Source organism: Oncorhynchus clarkii, chromosome 17 (assembly GCF_045791955.1).
Source record: "Oncorhynchus clarkii lewisi isolate Uvic-CL-2024 chromosome 17, UVic_Ocla_1.0, whole genome shotgun sequence".
Taxonomy (NCBI): Eukaryota; Metazoa; Chordata; class Actinopteri; order Salmoniformes; family Salmonidae; genus Oncorhynchus; species Oncorhynchus clarkii.
The window spans coordinates 14933447-14952232 of record NC_092163.1 but is presented as its reverse complement, the minus strand read 5'-3'; the positions used below and the strand labels follow the sequence as shown (position 1 = coordinate 14952232).

The 18786-nt window shown below is 41.9% G+C and overlaps 1 pseudogene; it reads right to left on the bottom strand.

Annotated features, from left to right (window-relative positions):
* Positions 1-1879: 1879 nt before the first annotated feature.
* LOC139369349 (VPS10 domain-containing receptor SorCS1-like) overlaps positions 1880-18786 on the bottom strand; it is a 386048-nt pseudogene continuing 369141 nt past the window's right edge.

Sequence of the window (18786 nt, the reverse complement as noted above, 5' to 3'; positions counted from 1 at the left end):
AATCATCCACAGCATCCTATCTATATGTTTGGCTGTTCTTGGTCATTTGAAAGATGATGCAACAACAATAAAAAACAGAAAACGTATGTATATTTCCTTGTATTTTCATCTACCAGATCTACTGTGTTATATTCTCCTACATTCAATTCACATTTCCACAAAATTCAGAGTGTTTCCTTTCAAATTATACTAAGAATATGCATATCCTTGCCTCTGGGCCTTAGCTATAGGCAGTTAGATTAGGGTATGTCTTTAGGCGGAAATTGAGAAGAAGGGGGGGTCCCCCAAAGAGGTATTTAATGAAGATTTCTGCAATCCATTAGAAATATGGATCCACTGCTGAGTCAGGGAATCTGAGGCTCCGAATGCTGGGGAAATGGGGGGAGGGGTTAAGTGTGTTGGCAGAGAGCTAATACACACACACACACACTAGGCTAACAGAAAGGAGCATCATCACCATGACCATTACATTACCTAAATCATCTAGCTATCCCTCCCTCCATCCTACCACTCACTCATTAAAAGCTATTTATAGCTCTGAGTAAGTAAGAATCGGGTACTTCATCATTTGGCTGTCATTGATTTGTAGGCCTACCACTCTGATTATTAATTATGTTAGGATGTTCTGTAATATTCAGTGTTGAAGTTCATACCTCTGGGAGATGAATTTAATCAAAACCTAACACTAAATGGCTAAGTTTAACTCGAAAAACAGAGAAATACGTTTTGATTGAAGGAAAGATTGTCCAGGTTGAATCCAACTGACACTCAAATTACTCCCATCAGGTTAAAGGAAGAATAATTTTTTAAGAACAGTATATAATTGATTTGAGAGAGCAAAAGCGAGAAAGAAAGAGAATACTGACGAGAAGCAATTAATTATTTAACGAGAGCAGGGAGAAGAGTAAATGACTGTTGCGCTCACTCAGTCTCTCTGTTCCCTGTTGAGCTCAAAGTACTTAGTGAATGATTCCTCTCCTTGAGTCCTTGAGGCCACTGGGCTTCTGAAGCCCACAACTCCAGGGTGTGTAACAACAATACCTGGGACTCCTACAAAGTACTTTGGTCAGAGTAAATTTACTATATTTTTCAGAGGATCTCAGATGAATAGTCTGTCTCTTTAAAAAATATAAAATATTAAAGTGAAACTTTAAAGCGATACATACAGAATAACTTCAGTTGACAATAGTTTGTGATTAGCACATGCATGCATACCCAGAGGGTTAAACTAGTTAAAACAACGTCATACTGAATGGAGAACAGGATTGGCGTCATTTCAACCAGTTTTACCCACTGGGTGTGACCATCAATTTTAATACTAAGCCCGTTTTTGTAAACTGTTAACAAATATGTTAGAAGGAGCAGCAGTAGACCATTACCCCTACCTACATGTACAAATTACCTGGACTAACCTGCACCCCTGCAGATTGACTTGGTATCTGTAACCTATTGCTTCGTTATTGTAAGTAAGCTTGTAAGTAAGCATTTCACGGTAAGGTCTACCTACACCTGTTGTATTCAGCAAATGGGACAAATAAAATGTGATTCAATTTGAGTAGTAGACAGCAGAGGTGATTGTTAATGACTGCTGACTCTGAAGATCAGACCCATATCTAACTCCTCTACCTCCCTCCATCACACCTGCCAGTGTCTGTGTGATAAACTGGGATTTCCTGGTTGACAACTCCACAGTGTTCCCCTCCCAGAGTGCAAAGAACGTGTGACCCTGGAGAACACCCTGTTGTGATCTGCAAAAATCAAAGCAGTGCCCCGCTCCTGCAGGTTACTGCTCTACAACATCTATAGATGTTACCTCACACTGGAAGCGGTGCAGGTCCTAATCCAGGCAGTTGTCCTCTCCTGTCTGGACTACTGCAACTCACTGTTGGCTGGGCTCCCCTCTTGTGCCGTCAAACCCCTGCAACTTATCCAGAATGCAGCAGCCCGCCTGGTTTTCAACCTTCCCAAGTTCTCTTATGTCACCCTGCTCCTCCGCACACTCCACTGGCTTCCAGTTGAAGCTCACATCCACTACAAGACCATGGTGCTTACCTATGGAACAGCCCCTCCCTACCTTAAGGCTGTGCTCAAACCCTACACGCCAACCCTCCCACTCCGTTCTGCCACCTCAGGTATCTTGGCCCTCCCACTCCTACAGGAGGGCAGCTCCCGCTCAGCCCAGTCCCAAGCTATTCTCTGTCCTGGCTCCCCAATGGTGCAACCAGCTTCCCCCTGAAGCTAGTCCCTGCCCATCTTCTTGAACCCTACCTCTTCAAACAGTATCATAAATAATCCTCCTCCTCACCTTTAAAAAAAAACCTTCACCAGCACTTGACCCCCCCCCCCCCCCCCCCCCCCCCAACTCTGACTCTACTGACAGCTACGTTATTGAGGAATGATGTACTTTCTATGCCTGTGGTATGTGGTTGTCCCACCTAGCTATCTTAAGATGAATGCACAAACTATAAATCACTCTGGATAAGAGCATCTGCTAAATGGCTGAAATGTAAAAGTAACATTTTGTAAGGCTACAGTTATTTCTGGAGCTAAATCCTTTTGTTGAAGGGAGAAAACAAGGGGGACATTGTTGGTTACTTCAAATCAAATATAATTTTATTTGGCACATAAGCCATACACAACAGGTGTAGACTTGAAATGCTTACCTACTGCATGTATCACCGCCATTCACTGGAGGCACGTGTTTATCACTGTAAAATGAATGTTGCTTACTTTAGGCAGAGAATATTAAGACAGTTTGATTTTGAGGAATGGATTCCTCTGCTAGGACACATAGTAGCTGGCCTGTCCTGCTGTAGTAACCTGGAACACATTGAGCCAAGACACTGAGTATTCCCTTTGTGTTCACTTCCCTTTGTGTACATTGTTTTTAACATGAATTAAGTACTTGGATTAATCTAAAACATTCATAAATGTATCAATCGTTACTTATCTTGCAACCATCACCCAAGTGATAATGCATGACATTGTTTATGATGTAAAGATATATACTTCATTGTCAGAGAAGAAGATTGATGCATAAGAAATTTAAATGGCTATTTCCGGACTTTACTATTGAGAAAATAACTACAAAATCTCCTGGCTAGCATACAGACAAACTGTTCCTCTCCTGTCCTTTTCTGTTGTTGATGCCCTTTGTGGTTATGGAGGTAGACTTGGGTAAATATCTCATAGGGACAATCAATAGCCTCATTATTCTCTGTCAAGAGAAATCTTTAACTTTCCCAAGCAATGCTCAGTGGCCTGTCTTAGGAAAGTCATCCTTATTGATAGCAGCGCCTTGGCAAGAAAACACTTGAGCTGTTAGCCTATGCAGTCTAAACACCGCGAGCAGGGAAGAAAGTGCCAGAAACCTGTAATTAGAGCACAGGATTCGGAGGCTATCAGGATAGGAGAACATTTTTCGGCAAACAAAAGTGTGATTGTCCTAGCGTCAGCCCTAAGTAGCAATTTATTTAATCCACTTCCTCTTTCGTAATTTCATTAATCGAGAATTTATCCACAAAACAAGCTGCTGGCTTTCTGCGTTGGAAAAGGGGGTGTAATAGGCTCATTATTACATGACAGAACCAATTAGGCCTCTTAGCGTGCTTCTAAGTGTTATGTTCAATTGAAGGGAGGGAAGGTGAGGTGAGGAGGGTGTGAGGGAGAAAGACACAGAGAGAGAGCAAGTGAGCGACAGAGAGCGAGAGAGGGGAAGAAAGAGAGTGAGAAATAAATAATTGGGGAGGGAAGATCAGTGGGCACAGTGAACGCTCGCCAGAAACAGTCCCACGTGCAAATTAGTTAAAAAGCTAAAAATCGATGGAGAGTAACCAGGGGCAAATTTGAACTGAAAGAGAAATTGGGATGATGGATTTTTCTTGCCCTGCTTTTGCAGAATCCATTTGTCTGTGACGCTAGAAAACATTGTAGGTTCCCTGAATTGAAGATCCGGTCAGAGGTTTAGGTTGAGTGGTTGTGGGTTTAGTTAGGGAGAGTGTGGTCAAACATGGTTGAGGGATCTGGAAGACCACAGATCTTTATTCTCAGGCCGTATTCTGGCAGGATGAGCATAACAACTGGTGAAGGTTCAGAGGCGAGAATGATATGAAACCATTTACATATTCGGATTGCAAAATGAACAATTAAAAAACGTTGCGTCTTTCAATGGGCTCCAAATCTATTCTAATCAAGAACACACTGCCGTTAATACAATGTGTCAACATCTCAATGAATCAGAAATATAATAATGTTTCATGAATTACAGTTGAATCGCTCCATCATACCATTTCCTCACTCCTGAGGATCAACTAGTTGTAATATGTGATGCTGTAAAATATGCAAATCCTCTCCCAGTCCTAACCAAACCAAGTTGTGCGTAATACAGAACACATACACATCCTATGCAATGCATCATGGTCTACATACAATATATTCTCCTCAGACAGAGCATTACCTGAATAAACATATAGTCATCTTGGAGCACCAGTGAGCTGATGTCGATGTATCCAGGGAAGGGGTAGTTTCTGTTGGGCTCTGAGCACGTGAGAGCCTGGCATGTAACATACTGTATACCTGCCAGATGAGGAGATAGAGATTACTGGATATCTGGATTAATATAGCTGTGGATCATGCCCTCTATTTCTGGGAAAGTAAGGATGCCTGGAAACCGAGGCCATATGTCTGTATGAATTGATCGAGGGAACTTTTGTATGGTTTGGGATTGACATGCAATAGAGGAGTGTTAAACTTGTGACAGTGTACTGATTTTTTTTCATATATACAGTATATATATATAAATACTTGTTCTCCCCAATGTATATATATATGCAAAATATATATATATATATATATATGTATATACTGCATATATATACAGTGGGGAGAACAAGTAAGTATACAAATTAATTACTTAAAAATCATACAATGTGATTTTCTGGATTTTTGTTTAGATTCCGTCTCTCACAGTTGAAGTGTACCTAATGATACAAAGCATGTAGAGGTCTAGAATTTTTTAAGTAGGAAAACCTGCAAAATCGGCAGTGTATCAAATACTTGTTCTCCCCACTGTATATATTTAATAATATCACCCAGCAGTGCTATTTTCAGAGTTAGATCCAGGTAAATGTTGCAATTCTTCATCCATTCCTGAACATGCGACCAAAAAGTATTCAGACCACTTGACTTTTTCCACATTTTGTTACGTTAGTCTTAGTCTAAAATTGGTTTAACCTGTTGAGTGTAAGGGGCAGTATTTTGATGAAAAAAGTACCCAATTAAAACCTCTTTCTGGGCCTATTTCCCAGGCCCAGAATCTAGAATATGCATAAAATTGTCAGATTAGGATAGAAAACATATAAAATATTGCAGGCGAAAACCTGAGGAAAATCCAAACCGGAAGTACTGTTTTTCCTGAAAGCGCTTTGTTCCATTGCCTGCCTTCTTGGCTGCTAGCTGTTTGTAATGATTTGTCTACTGAGAGAGATGTCCTTACATAAACGCTTGGTATGCTATCGCCGAAAAGCTTTTTTGAAATCTGACACACCAGGTGGATTAACAACAAGCTAAACTGTGTTTTGCTATATTGCACTTGTGATTTCATGAAAATTTAATATTTTTAGTAATTTAATTTGAATTTGGCGCTCTGCAATTCAGCGGATGTTGACGAAAATGATCCCGCTAACGGGATGGGTGCATCAAGAAGTTAATTGGTTTTCTCTCTCATTAATCTACACACAATACCCTATAACAACAAAACCAACATGTATTAAAAATACTCAACAGAAATACCTTAATTACATAAGTATTCAGACCCTTTGCTGTAAAAATACAAATTTAGCTCAGGTGCATCCTGTTTGCATTGATCATCCTTGAGATGTTCCTACCTGTGGTAAATTCAAATGATTGGACATGATTTGGAAAGGCACACACCTGACAGTGCATGTCAGAGCAAAATACAAGCCATGGGGTCGAAGGAATTGTCTGTAGAGCGCCGAGACAGGATTTTGTCGAGGCACATATCTAGAGTAATGCAGGTAGAGTAATGCAGAATTGAAGATCCCCAAGAACACAGTGGCATCAATCATTCTTAAATGGAAGAAGTTTGGAACAACCAATACTCTTCCAGGAGCTGGCCATCAGGCCAAACTGAGTAATCGGGGGAGAAGGGCCTTGGTCATGGAGGTGAACAAGAATCCGATGGTCACTCTGACAGAGCTCCAGAGTTCCTTAGTGGAGATGGGAGAACCTTTCAGAAGGACAAACATCTCTGCAGCACTCCACAAATCAGGCCTTTATTGTAGAGTGGCCAGACGGAAGCCACTCCTCAGTAAAAGGCACATGACAACCCGCTTGGAGTTTTCCAAAAGACATCTAAAGGACTGCTAAGAAACAAGATACCCTGGTCTGATGAAACTAAGATTGAACTTTTTGGCATCTGGAGGAACCTAGCACCATCTTTACGGTGAAACATGGTGGTGGCACTATCACAATGTTTTTCAGCGATAGGGACTAGAAGACTAGTCAGGATTGAGGGGAAGATGAATGGAGCAAAGGACAGAGAGATCTTTAATGAAATCTACTCCAGAGTGCTCAGGACATCAGACTGGGGGCGAAGGTTCACCTTCCAACAGGAAAACAACATTAAGCACACAGCCAAAACAACGCAGGAGTGGCTTTGGGACAAGTCTCTGAATGTCCTTGAGTGGCCCAGCCAGAGCCCGGACTTGAACCCGATCAAACATCTCTAGAGAGACCTGACAATAGCTGTGCAGAGATTATCCCCAACCAACCTGACAGAGCATGAGACGATCTGCAGAGAAGAATGGGAAAAACTCTCCAAATACAGGTGTGCCAAGCTTATGGTGGCATACCCCAGACGACTCGAGGCTGTAATCACTGCCAAAGGTGCTTCAACAAAGTACTCATTAAAGGGTCTGAATACTGATATAAATGTGATATTTCTGTATTTTTTATTTTTATACATTTGCTAATATTTCTAAAACCTGTTTTTGCTTTGTCATTATGGGGTATTGTGTGTAGATTAATTAGGGAAATAAATTTGATTTAAAAAAAGACAATATAATCCATTTTAGAATAAGACTAACGTAACACACTGTAGAAAAGGTCAAGGGGTCTTAATACTTTTCCACCCGTATGTTGTGATTTCCATTCTATAATGGTAATTGTTTCATACATACAGTATGTAAAGTTGTAGGTTTGTCACTATTCAACATGATCAAATATGATAATTCTCTGTATACAGAAAACAAAACTGTCTCTGATTCCGGGACTCTAACAACAGCAACAGCAGATAGCTAGAATAAACAATCTCACAATTTCCCCTATGGATGACCTTGGGTGGTGTTGCCGTGGCGAGATATGGAGCTGACACTCCCAGGGCGAGAGGGATGAGAGGGAAAGGCCATATTAATCAAGTGTCATGCACTGCATTTATCAGTTGGGTAATCCACTGTCTCTCCCCTGGGACAAAGCTCTAAACCCAGGGTGGAATTTATTCCTTGACAGACTCTCACTCTCTTCTATCGTTAGAGGGCTGACAATTGGACTGCGAATGTGGGGGCATTTCTCTGCTGTGTGTGTGACAGAGGGAGAGAGAGGTGTGTGTGTGTGTGGGTGTAGTGCTACTCACGTCCATTAGGGGGGTGTGCCTCCATGTGAACCAGATACAGACCTGGATTATAGAAGAAGAGAGAAGGAAGGATGAAGAGGAGGAGGGAAAAACAGGATGGGTGAAGTGAAGAGGAGGAAAAAAATAGGGAAGAGAAAGAGGGAAGAAGACCATAAACAGAGGGAGATGAGTCTCAGCAGGGCTATTCCACTCCAGATATTGTCACGCCCTGATCTGTTTTACCTGTCCTTGTGATTGTCTCCACCTCCTTCAGGTGTCGGTTATTTTCCCCAGTGTATTTATCTCTTTGTTTCTCTTGCCAGTTCGTCTTGTATGTTTCCAAGTCAACCAGCGTTTTTCCCGTTCTCCTCCTTTTTGCATTCTCCTTTTTCTAGTCCTCCCGGTTTTGACCCTTGCCTGTTTCTGGACTTTTTACCCGCCTGCCTGACCATACCGCCTGCCTTGACCACGAGCCTGTCTCTGTACCTCCTGGATTCTGATCTGGTTTTGACCTTTTGGCTTTCCACGACCATTCTCTTGCCTACCCCTTTTGATTAATAAACATTGTAAGACTCCAACCATCTGCCTCCTGTGTCTGCATTTGGGTCTCACCTTGTGACGTCTCATTTCATCATTGTCTCAACAATGATGGCAATAAAATAGCAATGCCTTTCCTTGTGAGGACGTTCTCCCCAGAGATGTGTCACGAATTGCCACATTACCCTTAGCTACCCCACAGCAACACCCAGACGCTGTTGGTTTGTTATTCCACCAAAAAGTGGTATCTGTCACAAAAGCGTGAAATGCAGCAGCCTAAATATGGTATTTATTTAGTCAGACACTGTATACCGGAAAGGCTGTGCCACATAATTCAAGTCACTGTACTGTATATCACTGTATTATGTCATTTTATTGGGCAGAGTGAAATACCTTGGACAGATTTGGCGTTCCTACAGTGTGATGTATGTCATTCCTGGTGGAGTGAGACTGATAAACTCCTTGTCGGTAAGCCTGGCTTGAGGTTGCCCAGGGTACTAATTCTGACGGCCAGAGTTTAAAGTCCTTGATGGGGTTGGAACAAGGATGGCTTGAGCAAATTATTTAGGATATGTGATGAAAAGCAGACCCCGAATTCATGCAAATTACTGTGGACATAGCTTGCGGCAGCTCGACACACACACACACACACACACACACACACACACACACACACACACACACACACACACACACACCCTCCCCTATCTCTAGGAAGGAAAGCAATGAGCTATATTTGTGATGAGTGTGCACTTGCTCAGAATGGGGAGGGCCACTGCGGTTGGCTGTTGTGGGAATGAGGGCTGATGTGATTAGATGAGGGACAACAGGGACTTCCTGGGTGATCTATTACTCATGCCACCGGGCAAGACTTGTTATACTGTATCTTCCTATTTATGTATAGACAGTATACATGGATAACACCCAATGAAAAAGTAATGACTGCTAGTGATGCTCCAAAACAGTTTGTGAGGAGAGTCTGAGTAAACAAAGGAAAAGATCAGGACAACAGAGAGGACGAGAGGAAGCGAAGGATGATGAGAAGAAAGAAGACAAGCGAATGACTCACCAGTAGAACCTGTTCACATGCTCATGAACCAGCTGCCATTTTCTCCCAAATTCCAAGGAGGCGTACAACTGTGATGAAGAACATAAAAAGAGAGATAGAGAACATATCAGTCTACTTATCACAAGACAGGAAGTAAAGTGACAGTGGGCATGACTCATGGCAGGATAATGCTAGGGAAGAGCGTACCCAGGGCAATAAAGTGTGCCACTATAAATAGGCTGACATAGCAGTAAACCGCCATCATCATTATAACTCATACCATTCATGTTAAATTATAGGCTCCCAAATTACATATAGTCCCTATCCCGTTTCCAGTAACACTTTACTTGACACCCAGTGTCATAACACGTTATGACATATTGTGACATGTTTATGACCGTGTAATAACATGTTATGACACTGAGTGTCAAGTAAAGTGTGTTTGATTCTATCTTGAAATGTACTGATTCGTGTTACCAGACTGTAACTCATTGATTACTTTACAGGTATAAGGAATGGATGTGTTGGGGTCAATGAAGGGTCGATAATAAGAACTAGGAATATGGAAAGTTACTGAGAGTAGAATCTTCATATTCTGTTCCATGTTTCTGAGGAGGAAGACGAAAGGCAATTGTTAATCTCTGATCAGGCAGGCCGGCTTCGGAACTAGGGAGGAGTGAGGGATGCGTCTCGAGGTCAAATCAACAGGTGAAGTGAGAAGTAACCTCTGGAAGGGGGAGCCAGAGAGGCCCATCACATTGTCTCTCATTTTGCAGTTCTATCTCACTCATACACTTTCACAACCACAAAGGTTTTAGTAACAGGCAGGGCCTGTTAGAAGATTATAAATGTATGTGCTTTGCAGGTGTATGACCCAGTGGGTGAATAAACTTGATTTGAGCTTTTTCTAGTTGTCAGTGAGTTTTTGCTCTGCTTGTTCAGAACTTAACAAGTGTTAGCCTGTTTCCTTTTCCAAATGTAAATTAGAACTATATATGGATTAAGTGCTTTTAAGTCCCATATGTTTGATGAAAAATAGGTTTAACATTATGATTAGCTTTTCCTGGAACAGCAAAGCCTTTGGTGGATTCCCGGTGACCAAATTAAGTGGAGTGCTTATATATCAAATTATGCATCAAACAAATGGAAACAATAGGTTGGGAAAACATTTTATTCCAACCCCTATATATCAGAGGAAGAATACAAATCCAGAATGCTACTGTAAATTATGGATATATGTGTATAAAAATAAAAATATTGTCCTGTTGACAATGAGGTGCACATGGCCTAATTTCATTGGTCTAATTACATTTCCCACTTCCTGGGTGCATAATGACAGGGTGCATTTTGTTCCATTACACTGATTGATGCTACTGATGTTGCTTCTTGCTGGCTATCTATATTGTTATTTTAGTCCTACAGACAGAGTCAGTGGCCCCAGTCAAACTCCATGATAATGTTCTACCTTTATCAGAGCGGAGATCTGACATTCAACTTCGAGGCCAACAATCATCAAACACCAGATGCACCTTGCCGTGTGTGCCATATTCAAACAAATTGTTATGCACACGCACATTAGTAACTAAACTGTCATCATCATAATCATACTGTTATTTATCACTGGCTTGGTACCAGATCTGATCCTATAGCTAAAACCTCAGTAATTAAATAGCAATCCCAAGCCATCTTCCACCTCATGGGATCCTGCATGTGGCAGGCAGGCGGAGCCATGTTCCTCCCAATAGGAGTCTATGGTGGCAGCCAGGTGGAGCAGGTAGTTAGGCCAGGCTAGTCTCTCATCACTCTGGACAGTGACATAATGCCGCTATGTGAGCTGAAGTAGCACTAATTCATCAGGCCAGTGAAATTGTAAATTCTAAAGCTCAGAGCTGTTAGAAAGTGAGCTTCATAGTTTCCCACTCGTGACGATAAATAAAAACACCCACCAGATGAAGAGCCTCTGATGAGTTCTGCCCGGCGACAGCCAAGAGACTGAGAGAGCAAGAGCTTCCAAGGAAACTTCTCTAAATGGTGGTTGAAGGTTAGAGGATAACAGTTGTTGGTTCCACTCATCTATTCACGTCGATAGTGGTTTTCGATAGAAATCTATATGGCGGTATGTACGTCATTGTGTTTTGAGGCTTGTTTAGTTATCGTAAGGATCGACGCTGGAGGCGAGAAGGAGGTACAGGAGTGAACATTTAATAACCACGGACAGGAACAGAATACGGACAGCGTCTGGACAGTGGAAATGGAAACAACAACAATGCTGACACCGGGATGAAACAGAGAAAACAAACAGATACAGGGAAGGCAATCAATATGTGAAGGAGTCCAGGTGAGTCCAATGAGCGCTGATGCGCATAATGATGGTGACAGGTGTGCGTAATGAAAGGCAGCATAGCGTCCTCGAGCGCCGGAGAGGGAGAGCGGGAGCAGGCGGGACAGCTATGTACTTTAGAAGGCAAAATGCTGGCACCAAATGCAGAATTTTAAAAGTAGAACATGTGGTTGACCAGGAAAGAGAGACGGAAAAAAGAGAGTCATGATTGTTGTGCCTAAGCTAGGTAGGTAAACCATGTAAGCATTTGAGAAAATGTCGAGTGGACTAACGAAAATGTCTGATAATCTACAAAAACAAAAACTTCACGGAGAGGGCGTCTTCATCAAAATAATCATTTAGTCTAATGTGGATTCCGCAGAACATTATCAGAGCACAAACATTATCGCTTACGCATCTGGTGCATTGGGGCCACAAAGACCTGACATCCCGCAATCTGAATCACGATCAAGGCTCCAAGATCTCGCACAGGCCTCTTTTACCAGGCAACAACAGCTTTTATATTGTCTGCAGCCAGCCAGTCAGAACGTTTACAGCTGTGCCTTGGTCTCTAAGGGAGGGAACACATGGGCTTAATTTTAACATTGGCCATATGACTGATATCTGTTAGATGGGAATATTGGATTTCATATCTGAAGGTGCTTTTTAATTAGGGAATGTGAGCATTTTACTGTGACATCACAAGCTGTAAGTCATGTCTCCACAAGGCAAAGAGTATTACCATTTAGCACACTGAGTCTGTATTGGCCAGTCTGACAAGTCTTGGCCAGTCTGACAGTGTATTGGCCAGTCTGGCAGTTTCTTGGCCAGTCTGACAGTATCTTGACCAGTCTGACAGTGTCTTGCCCAGTCTAACAAGTCCAGGCCAGTCTGACAGTATCTTGACCAGTCTGACAGTGTCTTGCCCAGTCTAACAGTGTCTTGGCCAGTCTGACAGTATCTTGACCAGTCTGACAAGTCCAGGCCAGTCTGACAGTGTCTTGGCCAGAATCTTTATAGAAGCTGTACTATACAGTATGTTGTCAATCTTGAAAGCCATCCCTTCAACATGGTCTCTTTTAGTAGCTGCACATAGATACAGTACATGTTATCACCAACACATGCTTGTACCTATTCATTATGGTAGTGGATATGAGCTGATGACTAGGAGGACTGTCATTCTGTCCATCATATCTGGGTCTTGTGGATGTTTAGCCTACAGTGAGCTCTGTAAGAGCCCTTGGCCTAAGTAGCAGTCATTTGCAAAGCAGATGGCAGAATGTGTTTGACTTGTGCTTCCAATTAGTAACAGGAGGCTTCATTTACAGTGTGCTACAGGGCAACAATTAACTCTACTTATTTATTACCGTCATACAGTAGCAGATCAAGTATAGAAGGAATTAAATTGTATTTCAAAGTTATAGTATCAGAGATTGTTATGTTTGTTGTTGCTGTATTTCAGGCTACACACTTCAGTTGTTTCTGGGTTTCATTCAGAGTTATTCAACTTTAATCTTTTTTTTTTACTAATGTTCTTGCCCCTGTGGTCAAAGATATATAGGAAAAACAAGCCTACACTGACAGAAAGGTTATTTGGGGTTCTTATTATCCTTCTTTCATCTGAACCCTGGAAGCTAGATATCACAACTGACCTCTCTTTCTCCACCAAAACATCCTCATTCATTAAAGGTCCAATACAGCCATTTTTAATGTCACCAGAAAGGCCAAAACTCCTTCACACTACAACCTCCTGAAATTTCAGGCAGTCTATTGAGACAGCTCTTACATTAAAAGGGCATTATAATCATTATCAGTATAATTCCAACCTAATATTGAGGACATGCTGTATATATAAAACATAGCAAATCACATTTTTGACTGCATTGGGCTTAACACCCCAACAGCACACCAATACATAAAGCCAGAATCTCCTCCCAACTAAAATAGGACATGTGGAGTTATGGAAATGGTAATGGCGTATGATTGCCCCCATGTCACAAACGGATGCTATAAGTCACTTTTACAACACCTAATTAAGCCTACTATGAATTCCTTAAGCATTTATGTACAGTACTCTAAATCAAACCGCACCGGTTGACAGTGCCTTGGCTCTGACTAAAGCGGAAGAGGAGGTGATAGGTCAACTTCTTCTGGAATTTATGGAGCCAGGAGAATGCAACGTGGCGGTGCTGGAGACGATCCTATGGAGGGGAGTATGTGAAAGTGTATGCAAATGAACCATCTGGATTGTTTGAACTGCCTGGGTGTTGGGGAATAAGAGGTCTCTGATCCGGAGCACAATCTACTGCGTCACTTGTCACCCCTTGTATGTTCTATAGAAATAAGACTGTGTTCAGTACCTAATGACATGATAGCTTGGCTGAGCGGTCTAAGGCCCTGGGTTAAACCTCTAGTCTCTTCTGGGGTGTGGGTTTGAATCCCACTTCCGTCAATATGCTTTGGGCTCCCGAGTGGCACTGCATCTCAGTGCTAGAAGTGTCACTACAGACACTGGTTTGATTCCAGGTTGTATCACAACCGGCCATGATTGGGGGTCCCATAGTGCGGTGCTGGGTGCGGTGCTGGGTGCGGTGCTGGGGTAGGCAGTCATTGTAAATAAGAATGCCTAACTTGCCTGGTTAAGTAAAATAAAAAAAGTACACTACTTTCAAGCAGAGTCACATAGGGAATAGGGTGCCATTTGGGATGTATACTAGAGCTGATACTCTGTAATTACATTTTGACAGATGCCATGCTGTCACTGCAGTAACCATATATTGGTAGGCTGATCTGTCAATGCCTGTAGCATTAGGTGTAAATCGCAGTCTTCTAGACTTCTAGACCTCTGATACATATTACAGTACAGCATTAATTAATCTAGAAAGTAATCATCTTCAGAGGTTGATGACACATAGAAAAATGAAACACGATGCAACGGCAACAGCAGGTATTCTCAGATAGCTTACCGTATCGCTAAACATGTAAGCTGAAAATCTCATGTTGCTAGTAGTGTACACTTGCCAAATAAAACAATTATCTCATGAGATGAACTTCAAACTCTAATGGAGCCCACTTTACTGTAAACCAATACCAATTCCCTCTCGCATTACGGTGACGTATTACCCACCACTGTCCCCTTGGATCTTGATGGGGCAAACATCTGCACTACCGCTGTCCAATAACAAATGATAGCAGCGTTAAAACAGCGCTGCAACTGCTTCCGTTTACAATGTCACCAAATGTGTCATCTCTGGTGGGGAGGAATGATGGCTGTTGAGCTCAGTCATCTATTCTGCTCGGTTGGATTCGCTCTGCGAACTCGGCGACAACAATCTTCACCTAGAAACCCATCTACCTTTTATAGGTGTAGTTTAGTGGTGTTTGAATAATGTGTGTGGATGTGTAAGTAAGTGTATTGCTTCTACATGTCTAGACTGTGAAAAAACGTGGTGATTCACAATGCAAACTAATAATACCCAACTAAGTACTTCGGCTCGGTATGTCTGCATTGTTATCCAATTAGGCATAATTGCTCTGTGAAGTGCTATGAGGTAAACAGAGAGAAAATGACACTATTAGTTCACTGCTAGGCAATATGGCAATATGGGCACTTATTAGTCCATTTTTAAAGGCAATATGGAGGTCTGCATTGTCATGAGTGTGTTTCAAATTAAAGTCCATTAAAGGTGTCCTGAGAGAACATGCTGGGTCCAGTGAACCACAAGGGGAGTCGACTTGTTGCAGCTTCAGCTGACAAATGGGCTGAGCACTAAAGATACCTGCCATCTGGAGGGGCATTGAGCTGAGAAATGCACCACAGTGGAGGAGGTGGAGGAGGAAAAGGAGGAGGAGAAGCATCAATTTTGTCTCTGGCTCAGCAATACCTTGCAGTGTCACTTCCAGATCTAAGGTGGGTGGGGTAGGGGAGGCACTGCAGTGGTGGTGGAGGCCATTTTGGATTTAGATCAGCACTGTTAGTAAATAAATAGACAGGAGTGTGTTTTTACTGTGGAGGAACAATTTTGGGGTCTGACTCCACAGCACCTTGCTGGTCGGATCATGACAAAGTGGGCCTATGCACTGCAGTGTTGGCGACTGAGAAGGCCATTTTGGCACAAGATCAACATCACCTTCCAGGATCATCTTATGAGGACGAGTGAAACTGCTGACGTGAGGAAGCCATTTTGTCATACAGTGTGTTCGATTGCAGGGTTTGCACCACATTATAAATTACAACCACAGTTGGATACTAAACTTTTACTACCTGGCTACAGGTCTGGGAGCACACATAAGGGGCAGATGTTGCTTCTGCTAACACAACACAAGCTCCTTAATCAGAAATATGGTTTACTGCTCTCGCTGTCTGTACTATAGTGCATCTATTTAGATCTTGTCGATGTCAGAAATGGGAGGTTTTAGAATGAAGAATCAGTATTGAGCAGCAGAAAGGTGTCAGACACTGATTACAATGACAAGAGATGATCCTGTAAGCGAAATCACTCTGGGATTTATACATTCACTAACTCCTATTAGACAAGGGTTGATTTAAACCATCTTATCTGAAGGAGACTCCTCCAACGACAAGAGCTGAAACCCATCCACAAAAAGTCAATATCCCAAATATTACTATTACCACAGAATTGAAAATGCTAATGCATTTTTATAGGGTCAAAGTTATGCAAATGAGGACGGAACATCCTGAATAATGTATTTTTTCTATTTATTTTCTCGCTCTGCATTCTTTATTGAGATGGATGTCCTCCGTTGCATTTGGGATAACGTCTAGTGGCGATACGATTCTGTGTGGAATATATTTAACGGCATACATTTGCATCATTAGCGTGCATTTAGTCAAGCAGTGTTTGCTTAAAGAAGGACTGGAGGGACTGTGTGGCACGCTCAACAAGGCTGATTCCTACCATTTCCTGATTTGTTTTTTGGTAGCTGCCCCCCTGGGAGAAGGGATTGGAGAAAAATGATCCATTCTGCTAGCAAGTTAAGCACCAACAGCCAACTATCGTTACATTTTTTTGTTGCCTGTTTGTTTTGAAAAGCAAAAACAATGGCAAGTAACAGATGTTGGAGAAACCTAATCGACAAGGTTAATGAGGTAGAAAGTGTCAAGAGAACGACCACACATGTTATTTTGATGATATAACACCTTAGTGACGAGCAACATTTTACCTCTCCCTGAGCCTTCTCCGTTTACACAACTTAGTTCTGCCGCAAAAGTTGTGCCCATTTTCCTCAACAGTCAGAGTGCCATTTTTTTATTTCCCAGCCTGCCTCTCTCTCCAGCCTAATAATACCTCCAAATCCTAAGACCCTGACAGACTAACGATGGGTTTGCCCAGATGTGGGCCACACCTGTTCATTATGATCTCCGTGAATCCCAGAGAAGCCAAACTATCCTCCAGACATTTTCACATGCCCTTGAAGTGTATGGTTTGCTCTTGGCCGCACTCAACTCCTGTTCATGACTTTATCTGAATAACAGAGAGAGGATGATAGAATGAGGTGGCGATAGGGGTCCATCTATCACTTACAAAAAGTAAAAGGTACATTTCGGGGTGTTCCCTCTTTCATTATTCAGCCTCCATGATTTTAATTTGCCCTCCATCCAAAATGCACCCTGATGTTTCTTAAAATCACTATTCTTATACTTCCAGGTCACCTTGCTTGGTAAGTGTAGAGTACAGTTGAACAATATGTCATATCCTGCTGGGTTTCAGAGGATATTTCCTTCCAACAATGACCTGAATCACACAAACTAGTATACTACAAAGTAGGCTGTAATATGACATATTGGCAACATTATCTACAATGTTTGTTTCCATACTCAATACAATACTAAATATAAGAGTACATGGAATATGCCATATTGAAAGGGTGATGTTGCTATATAGTATTTTGTATGGTAGACTACTACTAAACATTAGGTTTGTATTTAAAGCTGGAATCCTTAATGGTGAAACTGCCATGTCCATTTGCAATGTTACAACATCAAAGTTACTTCAAGCAACAAATACTGTTTTGTTTTTTTCTGACATCATTGCACGCACAATAGTACAGCAGATGATGTACTTTGATTTATTTTTACTGCGATGCTGGATGTTCCTCCCCTCTGTTACTTCAACTAAACAAAAGCAAAAACAAATGTGCTGGGTGGAACAGTGGCACTTTTTCTCCTTATGGGGAGTTCAGCTTTAAAATAAGCTTGGGACTATATATTTGTATAAAAAGACATACTGGTTCATGTCTCCGTGGTGGCACGATATTATGAATGCACATGCAGTTGTTAATGTGAAAACCATCTTGCCATGGACCTCCAATTGGAACTTCCTAACACATAGGGAATGAACTAACAGCAACAGTATTATACCACAACCCAAAATGGGCCCTGTCAACTTCAGTCACCATAATGCAATTTACCCCCTTATGTCAAAGACAACAAAATGGCACGAGGATGCCATTAGTAAAAAAATATATATAAAAAGCTTATTGAAACATCATTGTGCCCCTACAGCTTAGGACATATGATAGATTTTCCCTGAGAGAGGATAGGTGGAGACCGCATAATGATGAGACACTTAGTTTCACTACTGTCCCCGATTTATAGGTTCCTGGGCAAGTTAGGATCATTAGGGGAAATGTGGGGGAGTGGACGGGGGTACGACTAGAGCTGGGGGGAGGTGGAAGGGAAATTACACAAAGGTTTTTTCTGGTGAACGCATCTTTGATCCTCCCTCTGCACTATTTGTGCAATGGCATTTCGTGCAATGCTGACTCCCTATAATTTCACACTCCAATTAGTATATTACTAATGCTGTCTGAAAGAGCCAATCTCCGGGCACATTAAACAAATACTGTTGGTTCTAAACCTCAAGGGCATCAAAGGTTCCCCATCCAAATAAAACTGGCAATGAATGTATGTCTACGTGGAATATATGTGGGAAAGGAATTGCAGCGGAGAGCGAATGAAAATGAAAAAGTATTCTCCTGGCATTTAATTGTGTTTGGTTATTAATGTCAAGGGGTAGGTAGATAATTACTCCCAGGTGTGTAGTATAACACTACGGTTAGATCTACGGGAATTGACGATCTGGAAAAGTAAAATCAATAATGTGGAGTACACCTTTGCTGGTTCAATTTGTCTTGCTGTCCAAATCTACAGTACGAGGCAGAATCGCCCAAGTTTAGTATATGATTGGAAGTTTTAGCACAGACCAACCATGCACTACTGCGACAAAG